The sequence below is a fragment of the Passer montanus genome, unplaced genomic scaffold (assembly GCF_014805655.1).
Source record: "Passer montanus isolate IOZ18808 unplaced genomic scaffold, ASM1480565v1 scaffold62, whole genome shotgun sequence".
Classification (NCBI taxonomy): domain Eukaryota; kingdom Metazoa; phylum Chordata; class Aves; order Passeriformes; family Passeridae; genus Passer; species Passer montanus.
The window spans coordinates 99,457-114,877 of record NW_024371260.1 but is presented as its reverse complement, the minus strand read 5'-3'; the positions used below and the strand labels follow the sequence as shown (position 1 = coordinate 114,877).

General features: G+C 47.4%; 1 protein-coding gene across 10 annotated transcripts in view; it reads right to left on the bottom strand.

Moving 5' to 3' along the window:
• Positions 1-15,421, bottom strand: part of CASZ1 (castor zinc finger 1) — a 190,033-nt gene that overhangs the window by 173,919 nt on the left and 693 nt on the right. For 4 of the 10 annotated variants that reach the window (XM_039727528.1, XM_039727529.1, XM_039727534.1 and 1 more), the window contains exon 1: positions 15,265-15,415. The exons of the other annotated variants lie outside the window; for them this stretch is intronic. The gene's annotated coding sequence lies outside the window, so the exon portion shown is untranslated. Of the gene's footprint in view, positions 1-15,264; positions 15,416-15,421 lie in introns of those variants that run through there. 10 annotated transcript variants of the gene reach the window in all.

Sequence of the window (15,421 nt, the reverse complement as noted above, 5' to 3'; positions counted from 1 at the left end):
AAACTGGAATAGCCTATTTTGTAGTGGAAGTATTCCAGCTTTCACTGGGCTCACTAAATTCAGATTCTGCTCTCGAGTTGACTGGGATTGTGTCCTGCAGCCCAGGCTTGGAGGTAAAGTCAGGAAAAGAGCAGGTCCAGGGCTGTCTGATGAAACTCAGAGGGAGCCTGCGCTGGAAAGAAAGGCCCACGTTCCTACTAATACAATTCAGGGAATCCATTTCCCCTGCATCAGGGCAAGTTTTTAATTGACAGCATCTCTCGATGCTTTAACATAGTAAGCATGGCAGTGATTTGGCCATTATCAAAAGAATAGAAAAGTCTTCCACAGGACACTGCAGGGAAGTCCCACATCAGCCCAGCTCCAGAGAGTGACTTTCATTCTTGGCTCCTCTTTCTTCCTTTTTTGTATACTGGAAGTTGGACACCTCCCTGCTTTAAGCCATATCAAAATATTTATAATCTTTCTTTGGAGAGCATGGCCAGCATCTGCAATATAGGTGATATCCACAACTTTGCTCACTCATTTTGACACAAAGTTTTGTGATGCCCAAATGAGACAACAGAGATTAACTGAGCATTGTGTAACATATTTCTAAGCTCGGCAAGAAAGGACTGAACAGCCTTTCATCCCAGTCTCCTTGCTACCCAGCCATTCCAGCATTACCAGACCACTACAACACTGCACAGTCAACAGCTGAGAAGTACAGGGCAATTTGGGAAGGTACCGGGCAGCCTCCTAAGGAGGGGCATCTCCTGAGAGAAAAAGATCCCTTGAGTGTCACCCCAGCCCAGGCCAGCTGTAACACATGTGGACTGCCAGGTGCCTGACAGAGAGAGTTGTCATCACCTGTTTGGATGGAAAAACACTTCTGCGTGCTCCAACCAAGTTCCAAGAGTGCTGTCTGGCCCTGATCATACCATACTGTGCCACCAATGAACTGCCTGTAATGGCCCTGCTGAACCCAACCCCACCAGAATCCATTTTGTCCCACACAGCAGCAGATTAATTTCCAGTGCCTCTTGGCAGCTATCTCACAACTCCCAATTCTTCTTTTTGAAGAATAACACTGCAAGATGATTCATTAAGAGATTTTGTGCCAACCTGGAAAAAAGGGTGGTCTGTGATGCGGCACTAGGGGGTCCCCTAGGCAGTATACCTAACAGCTGCCCTCTTGGTTCTCTTCGTTTTCTCCTCAACTAAACCCTCTGGTTCCTGCATTTTAATCAGGATTTGTCTGCCTATCCCCTAAACTGCTCATCTGTCTCTCCTCCTGAGAAGCATGGTCCTTCATGCTTTCCCTCTAGCCATCTTGATCTTCATGGCTGGAGGAGAAGGATCATGCCAAGCTTGAATAAATGATAGATAATGATAGATAAATGACAGAACAACTGACAAATCCTCCCCATCCAAATAACAAATGTGTCCCTAGGAAACCTTTCATCTGTCCACCTTCTAGAAGGCAGTACACAAAAGCCCTTGTGCAAATAAAATTATCACAAGACGCCAAGCAATACAAAAGACCCCAAACAACAAAGAGTAGGAAAAAGAAACCTGCCCAAGAGCACAGGGCTAAGGTTGGTTTCAACTGGTCTTCTGTCCCTTTTTTCTGTTCTCTTTCCCCTGCTCCCCTGAACAAAGGAAGTTTGTTGTCAGGTTCAAACATTTCCTGGGCCTTGTCCGAGTTCCACCTTGTTTTCTTTTTCTCTTTTCCCCACCCTGTACAAATAAAGCAAAAACCAACTGGCACCACCTGTGATGAAAGGACAACTAAATGCAGAATTTTATCTTTTCTTTCTTTTCTCCCTCCTCCTTTTTCCCTTTTTCTTGGCCAGAAGTTTTGGGCAAAGGACAAAAGGTATTGTTGGGTAAGCATAATTCCAGGGCCTGAGTCATTAAAGCGCTGGCTGCTGCTGGGGTACAGTAAGCCAAGCCACTGCTTCACTAAATGCAACAAAAAATACCAGCAGCACCACTGCAAGCTCTGCCAGCCCTAAGCACAAGGGACAACACAAGATTCACATAGCACGAAGAGGTGCAAAGAAATTAAATAAAATGCTGGCACAAATATCCTCACCTAAGAAATCTTAGGAGGAAAGACTGTCACACCACAGAGACTGGGCTCTTCCCTGAGAACGGTGAAGGTTGTGAAGGTCAGAGTAAAAAGTTACAGCCTTTACTTTTGGTAAGGGAAGGCTCAGATGCCTCCTTCATCCAGGCCTGCTTTTTTTGATTTCACGACCCAGGTCAGACCCACAGCTGGTCAGTCGTGTAAGCAGCCTCTTTCCCCAGCACTGCAAGCTCTGGAGGCAAGGAGCTCCCATTGCTCCTGTGGCCCCAAGCACAACAGAAGGGGCACGGGGCTTCCAGACACCCCTATGATGCAGAAAATTATCAACCCATTTCTGGCTGCAAATTAAAGGATGCCCCAAGCGGGTACTTGCCCAGATCATGTTCTAAAGCACACTGCAGACCCTTGGAACTACACGGTGCATTTGGGGGTGCTGGAGCACTGGCTGTTTGTTTATTTTATGATGCACTTTGGTCTCTCTCAGTTGCACTGTTATCCTACACCTGTTTGCTCCTTTTCTCCAGGCTGATAACAGGCAGCACATTGTGCAGTGGTGGCCTGGCATGGCTCCTTTTGTGTTTAATGAGACATATGTATTTAGTTCCAGACTATCAACAGTCAGGGAGAGGGAAGAGGCAGAAAATTTCCCTCAAAAGACATAATCAGTTCAGCGTGATGTGAGCAAGGTCTTGAAATGGACAGAAAGACAACAAGTTCCTTTGTTGAACAACTCTCACGAGGGCAAATCCTGCCATCCTGCTTGCCCAGAGCAGCACATCTCCTTTGGAAACCCACACTCACACAGGGTACTACGTTGCTTGCTCAGTTTCCTTAAGGCAGACACAGGCCTGGCCTTTTGCAACAGTTCTGGCATCTCTTCATGGCAGACCCCATGACACACGGAGGCGGCTGAGAACAAGGGATCATGCTTTTCCAGGAACAGGGAATCCAGATTTTCTGGTTTATAAATTTTCCCATCTGGATTTGTTTTGCTGTTCATAGGGTAGATCACCAGAGATAAGGAGAGAAAAGTACAGAAATATCAGAGCACTGGCAGCCCTGATGGGTGAGATGAATTTCTTGCACGTCACAATCTCCTGTTTGGGCAGAAATTTGAATGCATTTTCCAGCAGCAGCACAGACAAACTGGCATCTCCCCTGGGGAATGTTTCAGTTTCTGCAGCTGCCTACAGGTTCTGTGACGCAGGAATGTAGGAGCTTGGACATGTCCACTCTCAGGACTAACTCCATAAGGACATGGCAACTTCTCTGTCACTTGCAAGGCAAAAATTAAAACCATCTCAGACTTCTCCACATGAAGCCCCTTAGAAAAACCTATAGATGAGCAGGTGATTATTACCTAAATGCAAGACTGTGTTGGGGAAGTCCTGCACAAGCTTCTAAGTGGCATAGGAAAGAATGATTAGGTCATCTTCACATAATAGAACCAGTAGCTTCACCACTCTGGCACAGGGCCTGTCAGAGCCTGTTTTCTGGGGAAGAATCCCCCTGGACTGCAGCCAGATGGTGCTGGGAACAGATGTCCCAAGCTCTACCGAGTCGTACCCCTGCTCTCAGGTAAGACCAGGCCCTATGAAACCTATCAGGACCTCTCTTCCCACCTCTGCAGCCTTGTCCCAAGACTCTGAACTGGCTTCCAATGCCAACAGCTGTCTAGGTACAGAAAGGCACCTGCAGACTAGAGCAGATATGGGTCTGGAGCCCAAAGATTCCCATAGGCATGCTGAGGAGTGGAACCACGGGGCCAGGAGCCGTGATGCTAGGCATGTTTGTCCTCCCCCGCCACCTCTACGCCTGACTGCTGAATTTACACACAGCAAGGACAACTTGGTAAAGCCAGCCCAGTGCTGTCAGCTGGAGCTCTGCACACTAAGCTCCTGGTTAAATGTTTTCATCAAAACCAGAGCGAGAAAGTGCAGAGCAAACACCACCAATTAGTGGCTGGGATGAATCGTTCCTGCCAGCATATCTGGTGAGAGGGGCATGAGTCACCTTAACCCTTCAGGAGCCAGAGGCAGAGCCAGCACAACTCCACAGCAGAGATAAGGAAGACAGGAGAGGAAACCTCTCTTGGATCTTTGACTTGCCACTACTCCTTTTAATTTATTTGTAGGGAGCTCAATTCAGGAGTGAACACTTGCTGTGTTTGGAACCACACTATCCCCACAACCTCTGCCATCACCATTCTGCTCCAGTGAAGATGGACATGAGCTGGTTCAGAGCCAGGCAGCACCCCAGGGCAGAGGCTGTCAGGTGCATGTTGAGGAGCTCTGCAGCTGGTCATCCCTCAAGCCATCTCTACCTTCCAAGTCCATTCCAGGTAACAGAAAATATCACCTCACTTTTGCTGAAGACCAAGGTGTCAGTGAGAGTAACATGACAACACTTGATGTCTCATTCCAAGGCAAAATGCTTCCCCATTAGAAACATGAGGAAATTTAGTCAGAGGTAAGAGGACACGTGGGCTCAGGTGAGTATGTCCCTCTTTCTCTACACTGCTATAAACTGTCCAATTTCTGAACATGTAAGAGGTAGCCAAAGTTAACTGCGTGACTGGGCTAAATTCTCTTTCAATATAAATAGCATGCTGCTGTTTGTGGCAGGATTCAGTGCCTCAAATATAAGCCAAAAGTTCAGCTATCTAGGAGTATCCAATGTTGCAACACTACAGGTGCTCAGAGAGATCAGTCACTTCTGCAGCAACAAACCCTGAAGTCAGAGCTCTCCTTTTACTCTCAGTCACTCAAGCAAATACCCACTGACTCACCTCAGCAAGGACTGAGGAGACACTGCAGGAAGGGCCCAGGACGGTGTATGGATCAAATCCCCTCCATCTAGACAGCATCCACCAGAGATGGCACTTCTGCTCCAGGAGGTGTTTTGCAAACACTCTGCAAGGGAATCTATCTTGGACCAAGCTCCCCATCTCAAGGTGAGGGACAGAAAAGGCACAGGGCAGTGACCTGCAGCTATGGAGATCAAGAGGCATTCACCCAAGGCAAGGAAGCAAAGTGCCAGGGAAGGATAAATTAACATCATGGTTTATACTGGAGAGGTTCCTTTCAGGCTGGAGCTGCGTGGGATGCAGCCCGTGATCTGGCCCTCCACAGCTCCATGCGTCTAAAGCAGGGGCCCCCCAAATGTGAATTTCGAGCATAGCAGGACTACTGGAGCAGACAGTTTCAGATCCTGCTGAGCCAGCTTGTGGCTGTATTCAAAATTGAGTAAATTTACAGCTGTAAGCTGGGAGTTTATACAACCCGTAACTTGTTAGGGATGGCTGACCAAGCCAGAACGATTGCTCCCCAGCCAACAGAGCTCCTATTGGTTAGCCCTCAGAGTGCCTGGCAGGTTTTATTATTTTTCTTTCTCTTTTGCTTTTGCTTGGAGGGGGGGGTGGGGTGGGATGGGTGGAAAGGAAATATCTATTTTTGCTCCTTTATTCACCAAACACAAATTAAAATTAAATCTCAGGTTCAATCCACTACAGATTCCTCAGTGTACCAGCTGGGGACTGCGGAATGCCCAGTGACCATCTCCTTGAATGAGGCTGCTGTATTTTTCTCACTCTGTGCAGTCTTGCACCGTGAACAGCTCCACGGGATTCAATGTATTATCACCAGAGGTCACAAGGCTACTCTTATGCTGCCCCTTTTGCGTGGACACTTCCCTCCCACAGATGTTCCAGCCTGGGCTGCAAGACAATGTGGTCTGAGTTGTCTGAGTTTAGTGCAGCAAATATGGTGCCCTGAGAAAATGTTCCTTCCATCTCCTTTACTAGGACAAACAGCTGCAGCAGTACCAGACCTGAAGTGATCTGAACCTGGATTCACACACAGGAACACAAGGAGCTGCCAAATAATGGGAAAGCAGCAGGCAGAGAGCGTGAATGGGACTCCAGGAGCCCTCTGATGGGAACAAAACCAGCATCATCCACTGTGCCTGCAAGTGTGAAAGATAGCCAGCCCGAGGGAAGCACGGGACCTGCCTGCATGAACTGCCTTAACCTAAGATCCTCTAGTTTCATTACAGCATGGTCCCAGTCCCAGCTCTTGTCTGAAAGGCATTTCTAGCAGGAAGTCCAAACATGATCAGACTGCAACAAGGCTGGATGAAGGGCTAGAGGGTTCTCCTGGGACTCACTATTCTTTGTGACCACAGATAAGACAAGGACAGTCACACCAGCTTCCACAGCACACGCACTCAGGAACATGAGGTGCACAAGCATGGTGACAGGGACATATACCTACCTTGGTATATGGCTTCAAGCACACCATTCACTGTCCTGGGAGGATGCAGCTTTTCTAGGGCATGGCTAAGGAGCATAAGTAGGTCTCTCCTTTACCCTCTGCTCCATCCTGAATACGTAACAGCCCAGAACACCAATGGTTTACATGAGTTAAAGAGCCAGCTGAGGCTTTAGGGACTCAGGCAGGATAAAATACTCTTCAGGACCCAGCCACCAAGTAAGAAAATTAGGTAAATGGGGATCTTTGGTGAAGTCTTAAACAGCAGACTGGAAAAGGGGAAATTTCCTCTCTCCCTACTCTGTGAGCAGGGATCACACTGCTGCTCCCACAGTTTAAAATACTTAAGTCCTCCAAGGTGCAGCTTAATTTTCTTTTTTAAAAAAGAAAAGTGTCAGTCTAATTAGATAAATCCTCCAAGCACGTGGCCCAGAGTTCGTCATGGAAATTAACCTCCTTGAAAGATCACAGTGACTGAAATAAGAAACTGTGTGTTTTGGCATAGTGCAGTGAAATGGGAGATGCAGGCTGCATTTCATACACCTTCCCTTTCATAAACCTGCCGCATTTCTTATCTGCCCTACTGGCCCTGAGCTCGGCAGCAAGACTTTATCTCCGAATGCCTGTTTGCAAATCGCTGCTGAGAGGTTACAATAACCCCTGGGAGAGATTCTGCTGGCTCACTAGTGTGAAAGGACACTGCTCCCCTCTATAAAGCTGGACCAGCCTGAGGCACTGGTGGAGGGAGGGGCTCCTCACCAGCAGCCCTCTGGAGAGGATGTTCTGCAGACACAGCTCCCATGGGGAGGCAGCCAGCCTGGGAGCTGTTTGCCAGCCTCCCAACTGCTCTGCCAGCCTCATCATGCTCCACGCAGGCAAGCGTGGTTCTGTGCAGCCCTCACTCTTCCTGGCATGGGGATGGGCTGAGTGGGGCAGGAGGGAGATACCTCGAGGCCACAGGCTGTGATCACATCGCTCAGTTTGCATTTATGCCAGGTACATTCACGTCTTCTTATTTAGAAAGCTCTGCCTGTCCACACTGGGAAAGGTGTAGGGCTGGCTGTTCATACTGCTTAGGAATAAAATGTCCCAGTACCTTTGCTACTGGAAGCAGAAGCAAAACCAGGAAATAAATAAACTGGCTTATATAAGTGAAAGTCAACTGCCACCCCCACCTTCAAATACAGGCAGGGATCAGAACCAGGCTATCTTGTACTTTTAGGATGCATTTTCCAGTCGACTGTTCTCCAAGCCCAGCAGTCAAACTCATGCTTGGGTCACACTCTTAGCAACAGACCATCAAGGGACTCTCTCTCTTAAGTTTTCCAGTTCCCACTCTTCTTTCAAAGAACGGCATCCAAAACAAAAAACTTCCTGAAAAACCTGTAGAGTTCATCTGCCTTGTTCCTTCCCAAGTCTGATGGATGATGGTATGTGTGACACTGTGCTGCCCTCCCAGCACTGAGACCAACCTTGCCAGCTGACTTCACACACAAAAGGATCAGGAGCAGCCTCAGAGACCAACTTTGAGATGACTTGTTGAATTGTCATTGAAATGACAAGCCCTATGGCTTAGAATCTGAGAGCTGTTTCCAATGTTGTTTCAAAACAGCGTCACTGGTGGCAGAACAAAAATAGGATACCTTCTGGAGAGAAAACTACCCCAAAACGCCATGGCAGGCAAGGAGCCAAAGGCCCCCAAAGCCCCCTAAGAACTGACAGCTCTGCTGTGCCTTTTCCTACAGCAGTTGTTATGCACGAGGCCTCGGCACTGGATGGCTCTGGAGCTAACCCTGTGAGCACAGACTCCTCTGTCTCCAGGCCCTGTTCTAGACCAGCTCAATCACGCGTGAAAGGTATTAGCTGACACCTCATCAACAGAGGGAGAGAGAGGGGGTGCAGGCAGATCCCTCTGTACAAGAAATGGAGCTCCTTGCTACAATTCATTAGCTGTCTCAGGAAAGAGTTCAAAAAACAGATGATGCACAAAAACGGCATTCAAGTTTCCTCCTGCTCCCTCTAGATCAGGGCTTAGGCATGCTGGAAGGACACTGCTGGAGAAACCAGGATAAATTCAGGCCTAACACAGTTCCTTAGCAGTTCTCTGTCAAGTACAGGCAAGCTCTAGAGCTCCATTACTAATAACTTAATACCTAATAATATTACAATAACTGAATACCTAATAATGTTACCGATGTAATACTTTAACTTGATGCCAAGCACCTGGACTCAGAAAAATCAGCACTTAGCAAGACTTCCACCTCACTGCATTTGGCTTCTGCCAACTGATCAAAACTCAGCATCCACACCTCCTTCCCACCTGCTCCAAGGTATGTGGAATAATTTTTTAAAAGGTAAAGCTCCTGCTTCAGCCAGAAGCTAAGGGCTGAACCAGAGAGACAACACAGACTGCAGGAGGGATAGAAAATATTCAAGTGCTATTCCACTCCCCTTCTTTAGGCTTTGGATGCATTAGGCAAATTCCCAATTACAGCAATCCCTTCTGCCTGCAACTGGAGTTGAGATAAGAGACCAGAAAGAAGGGCCAGTGGGCATCACTGAAAGCTCAGCATCTTCCATTACACATCAGTACGGTAAAAAGGGCGATGCCAACCCTGAAATGCTTTTTTCCAAAAGGAACACACACACACCCTTTAGAATGGGTATGGTGAAATATGCCTGGAGAGGGAAGGACTCAGCAACACCAGCAGGTTCCTGACTCCTTATCATCAAAGCAAGAAGCCCAGCCTCTGAATTAATTTCATCAATGTCCTCTTTCTTCCTTCTCCAAGGGCTCATATCCCCGAATGCGACTGCAAACACACAGCCGAGGAGGTCGTGCGATATCTGAATCCACATTCAAAGACATCTCCACGTTTTGCTGTCAGCCTGAAGTTTGAATAAGGGAGCCCACCAGAAAGAGTGAATGAACGCTGGCAGCTGCCAGCAGAGCGGAGCCGAGCCTGTGCTTTAAGCCACCTAGTGTCCGAGCCGCGCAGGGAGACGCTTCAGGAAACGGGCGAGCAGGAGTTGAGACATCCAGCCTGAGCGACGCGGAAAGCAGCAAAGGACAGGGTGCACCGACTGACAAGCGACCCCGAGCCCAGGAAGCAGGCGGCGAAGCGGAGCCCGGCAAAGCGGAGCCCGCAAAGCGGAGCCCGCAAAGCGGAGCCCGCAAAGCGGAGCCCGGCAAAGGCAGCACGCGCCCGGGCCGCTGCCCCTGCTCGGCCGGGGCTGACAGCCTGGCAGGCCGGCTCCTCTCGAGCTCGTCTCCGCCAGAGAACGGCACCGCTACAGGCCAACATTTCAGCCCGAGGTGCAGCTGGGCTGCTCGAGTGCAAACCTGCGAGATCGCTGGGACGCAAACTTGGAGACAAGTTGCCCCAGCACAGGCCTGTGGAACGAGCCCAGAGCGGCCCAGAGGCACGAGCCCTGCCAGGATGGGCCCCCTCCCCTGGAAACCACCTCCATCCACAGCTCCTCTCCTGTTCCCACAGTAGCCCCCTCCTCCTCACTCTCTTTCTCTGTGTCCTCGAGACTCCTCTCACCTTGAGGAGTGTTAGGATTACCCAGCATTTACACTCAATGCTCCTCTTTATTCCTTAAGACTTATTAAGAATGATAATGAGCTCCAAAGCAGTGACACGTCTCTCTCTCCCCCTCTGTCGCGCTCTCTCTCTCTCTCTCTCTCTACGTGCCTTTTCCGTCAAAGGCACACAGGACAAATCCGACCAAAAAAAAAAACCAAAAAAAAAAAAACCCACCAAAAAAACCCCTGACAATATGGATCAAGGACACATGAGGATTTATATTCTACAATCCAGCCTTTTTTGTTTTTACTATTTCTCCTCAAATTCCATTCTTTTCCTCTTCTTACTCATGTTCCCCCCGCCTCTACCTCAAACCTCTCAGACTTTGAATGAAAAAGAGGAAGAAAAGAAAGCTGCTTGCCTGGAAAACCTCGTTAATGTGGAGCTCTTAAACGGTTGATTAATTTTAGCAAAATTTATGATGCACCCTTGCTTTTCTTTGAAGCTGCAGTCTTATATACCAAAAGCAAGTTAACTTTGAGATGTCTGTGCAAGCCAACTGCCCCCTATTTCTTAGATACCCTATTTAGGTACAAGAAATGTACGGGAGAGAAACGCTACACCAGAGCATGGAAACAGTCACCCTGTCGGATGTTCAAAGTGGTTAGATTCAAATCCCTTTAGCACAGCCTGATAATCACAACCTGAAAACTTCCAACTTCTAGCTATTTAACTTTCCATAAAGACTTTTTAAAAAATCACTAGTCAGTCCTTCAAAAACAAAAGGAAAGAGGGAAACATAAACACAAATTCCAAGAGAAGTCTCTCCAAGTTACATCTGCACGCACCAGAGCAACGCCAGCCTCTCGGCTGCACTGGAAACATCAGGTTCTCCGAAGCCACCTTTAAACCAGCTACGTTTCACCAGAGCTTAAGGAAACATCACAATACTGATCTATACATATCCTGAACTATACCTCAGTATTTCAGTCATCTCCCCAGCTTCCTCCTACCCAGTATTTGCTTTTATTCTTTGTCTCCCTCTTCTAGACTCTGTTTTTCTGATACAGACATCAGAAGGTTAAGGGCTCAATTATCAAGTCTGTTGAATCCTCAGCTTCACGTTACTTAGGAGGTTCTCTGTTGCTCTTTGGAACTACAATGCAAAATCTCCTTCCTTCTCGGCTTTTCTTTTTCCTACTTGCAATGCCTATTTCCGACATACCCCTGTGTGTGAACCCACAAATCTATTTGGGATAAATGGACAGAATCCCTGAATTGGTTTGGGAGACAGAGACATTAATAAAAATAACCAACCTTAAGAGTGCCTAGCCAGACTAAACCTGAAGCAATCTTGAAACCTAAAGTAACATCCACATGGAATTTACAAAATATGATTCGAGTGGTTCTAATTAGCCCCAGTCTGTGGAAATTTGGAAGGAAGTGGCTCTTTGATTAATGTTACAAACCAGAAAGGAAACATATTTTAGAAGTTAAAGTAGCAGCATTGTGGAATACAGAATCATTACCAGCATGCATTTATGATACCTGCTTCAATCAGATGGCTTGGGGTTTTGTTTTTAGGGTTTTTTTTCCTTTTTACTTTAAGAAAAAAAGGAAGACAGGATGCAAGTAAAAGCCTTTGTTTATGGAAGTGTGTGGCGCTTTTATCTCCCAAGGAATTTATATAGCTGGACTGTGTATAAATCCTTCTGAAAATGAAATTAGCAAAAACAAAACGGGGGTGAAGGTGCTGGGGGGAGTGTAGGAGGGGGCAACCATCACCTCAGTAAATCATAGTGGATAACCAGCCTCTGGCTTGGACAGATAGCAAATTCAGCTTTAATAGGAAGAAACAGAGTTGGAAAGGGCAAGAACAAGATTCATACCTGCAGCAAACTCCTTGCAAAAATGAGGGGCTATTTTTAATAAGCTTTTGAAAGTTACTGTGCAAGTTTGCTTGGGCTTGAAAAGAAAAAGGAAATAAGGTTTTTTTTCCAGCTAACTTGATTGTTTTGGGTGGAGCTCAAGCATGTGTGTATATATGCTGTATATAAAAATGAATTACTAATTCTTTCCTGGAAACTGTTTGAATTACAATCTGCAAGATACAAAAACACACCTTTATTTTAACACTGATTTTAATACAGATAGAATTGAAGGGAGGGGGGAAAAGCGAGGGAAACGTTTGTATCCCAGTACACAGCAAAACCCTTAAGCAAGAAGAACATCCCGCCACATGCACCCACAGACACTTTGCTCAGCTGTACAACACCAACTTAACTCCAGCTTTCAGTGGCTTTCCCCTGTAAAAAGGCTTCGCTCTGAAACTGCAAGAATGACAATGTCATGTGTGTGGAAAGCTGACACTTAGATCTTTTAAAAAGAAATGAGGAAAAATAAGCTGTTGACTTCTTGGTTAAAGTATTTTCTTGTTCTAACTCATGTTCTTATGTCACTGGGCTAAAAAAAAAAGAGAGAGAAGGAGAGAGAGATATGACTTTCCTTGAATGATCTGTTTAACCTAAGCCAGAGGAAAAAAAAAGAAGTCATTAATTACTTATGTGAGCTATTGCTTCTGAAAGACAATAAACCTGCCTGGTCGCCATGGATATGACATATTTGCTCTGAAAACAACACAATAATTAGCAAAGGGGAAAGATACAAGGAGAATATGCAAACTCCTGAGTTTAAAGCCATAGTGTTTCCTTTTTTCCCCCTCTTCTTTTTACTTGTCAGAGTCAATTCTGTTTGCAATTCAAATCAAACAAATAAACAGAATACTTACAAAAAATTTTAAATGATCTCCTGCACATCAAATCACACATACAAACACACATACACAGAGGAAAAAAAAAGAAAAAAGGAAACAATTTACAAGGAAAAAATATTTAAGTCTAGTATGGACAGACCATAAATCACTTGATGTTTTCCGTAAATGTGTATGTATGCATATATATATATATATCTATATATGTGAAATATAAATGTATATACACACAAAATTATATATGAGTAATAAGAGTTACATACCCTATTTCGTCTAGGATTATTCTTTTATTTTTAGGATCTGTATAGAAGTACACCAATAGGAAAAACATCTCTGATTTAGGGAGTGGAAACATTTTGAAGATACACTAAAAGAAAGTACAACAAGGGGTTCTTTTACTGTGTTAAACATGCATTGTGTTGGTAGTATATTTTTTGCAAATCTTTGAACTTTTCTCTCAAAGATGAGCAAAAACCCACAACTGGTGTGCACTATGCATCAACCTAATCAACACACCGGCTTACCAGGACTTCTCAAATTTTATGCATAAAAAAAATTCTCACCTCAATTACTTCAGTTCTAAAAGTGATATCACACTGAATCACATGTAATAATGCAATGGATAAGTTAAGAAATAATGAAAACTGAGTTATATGCAGAGAGACTTCTTTGAAATAATTTATAAACGTTGCAGGGAAAATGTTTTTTAGATTGCTCTCTCATTAAGATGAGACAAAGACTATTAAAACCTTCTCTAATGCAGTAGCTTTCTGGATTCTGACCTTCCACATTTAGAAACCAAGTAATAAAAACACCCTAACAAGCACTTTATCTTTGGAGATATTTGACTTTGAACTTATTTTAACTTTAAAAAGACTTGGAAGGTATAAGAATAACAATATAGTTGCCACAAGTTTCTGTTGTTGTTGTGTTGACAAAGCTAAAAAAAACCTTTAGAACAAAATAAGCAGATTAAGGAAACATCCCCCTAATTTAACTGTCTCTCTTTTTTTTTTTTTTTTTTTTAACAATAGTTTTTAGCTGGACGCTTTGATCTTGAAAGGGTTCTGCTATCTTGTGTGATGGGGGGGGGAAAAATGATCTGTTTTAAATGATGATGCAAAAAAAAGGATCAAAGCCCTGACTTTCTGTTAGCCATAATAAGTTCTGTCTTGCTCAAAGCTTCAACTTCAGGCTTTAATATATAAAATATACAGGAGCCCAGTAAAAGCGCTGAAAAGGTACAAAGTCTGAAAACAAAAGGGGACGCTGCTCCTTTAAACGTTTTAGTGCATATGGAGTTTGATTTCTGAAAGAGATCAGTTTAACATCTCCATAGAAACCAGCAACAGATTATCATCAACAGAATAAATAACTAGTCTAATAAATTAAACAGGAGGCATAAGATCTGGAAACTTGATTACTGAAGTTCAACAATATTCTCCCATAAACTCTTCCAAGCCACCTTTAGGGTAGCTAACAAGGTGGCAGCGACACACAGATAAAAGGTAGATGGGAAGCAGGCAGGACTTCTGAAATGAGAAGTCCGAAACCTTCGCAAGAAATTATACCACCCTGACAGTCAGCAAATCAATAGAGGAAATAAATTCATCAATGAAGTTTTGGGAGAGACAGGGGCTACTACTGCTCTTCCAGGGAGCGAGCTGCCAGGACCCGCTGTGCAGAGCAGCGCGGACAGGAGGGGGCACACACAAGGTGGACGCGCAGCTCCTGACAAGTTTCACCTTTCCGACCCCAAAGAGCAGGAGGGCTCGAGCCGATCGATCCGACCCGCCGTGATTCGGAGCGGCCTCGGGCCGCAGCCCACCCCTCAAAGTTTGCCGCGCAAGTTGCCTGCCGGCGAGCGGCAGCGCCAGTCCCGCCCGAGCCCCTTGACAGCTCGCCCGCCGCTGCGGGCCGCCCCTGCCCCGCGCCCCGGCTGCCCCTCGCTCCTCCTCTGCTCCCCGCCACTGCTGCTCCGCGGCCGGCGGCGCTCGGGGCCCCGGCACGCCGCCGCTCCTCGCCTTCCCCGTCCGCGCCCCGCGCCCCCCCACCGGCCCGGCTAATGAGTGACGGCTCGGACACCTGTTCCCCGTCCCCAGAGCCTGCAGCGCGGGCAGCCGCTCCCCCGAGAGTCCCGGCCCGTGCCCCCCACCCGCTGCCACCCCGCTCGGCCGTCCCCCCCGCCCGCCACTACCCCGCCGCGCACGGGGGAAAGAAAGGGGGAAAGGGGAAGGAGGCGGAAGGGGGAAACTTCCTGGCTCCGGATGGCAAATCAGCTGCACATTCTGCAAATACCACCGGGTAAAAATAACCTGCTGCTTCGCCCGGGGGGCCGGGCACCGGCTGCCCCGACCCGCGCTCCCGGCCGCCGCGGCCCCTGCCCGCCGCGACCCCGCCGGGGGGCTGCGGTCGTGCCGCTGCGGGCGCCGGGAGAAGCGCTGCCGACCCCGGCCCGGCCACTTTGCAGAAAGTTCCCCGGCACGGCTCGCCCCGCCGCGCCCGGCCCTGTCCGCGGAGCGCTCCGGCTGCCGCTCGCCCAACTTTGCTGCCGCCTTTCCCGTCCCACCCCTCAGTGCCTCGCCGGGACCCCCGGGTGGTGCGGCGCGGCGGGGCTGCGGTTACCTGCCCTCGGCGCGGAGCGGGAGCACGTGTTCCCCCGTCCCCTGCCCGGGCTCCTGCCAAAGTCTTGGAAATTGACGGGCGCCGCCGCGGCCGCGGCTCCGCCGCCGAGCGGGCACGGCGCTACCCCGCCGCCGCCGGCCCCCCACGGCACCTCCCT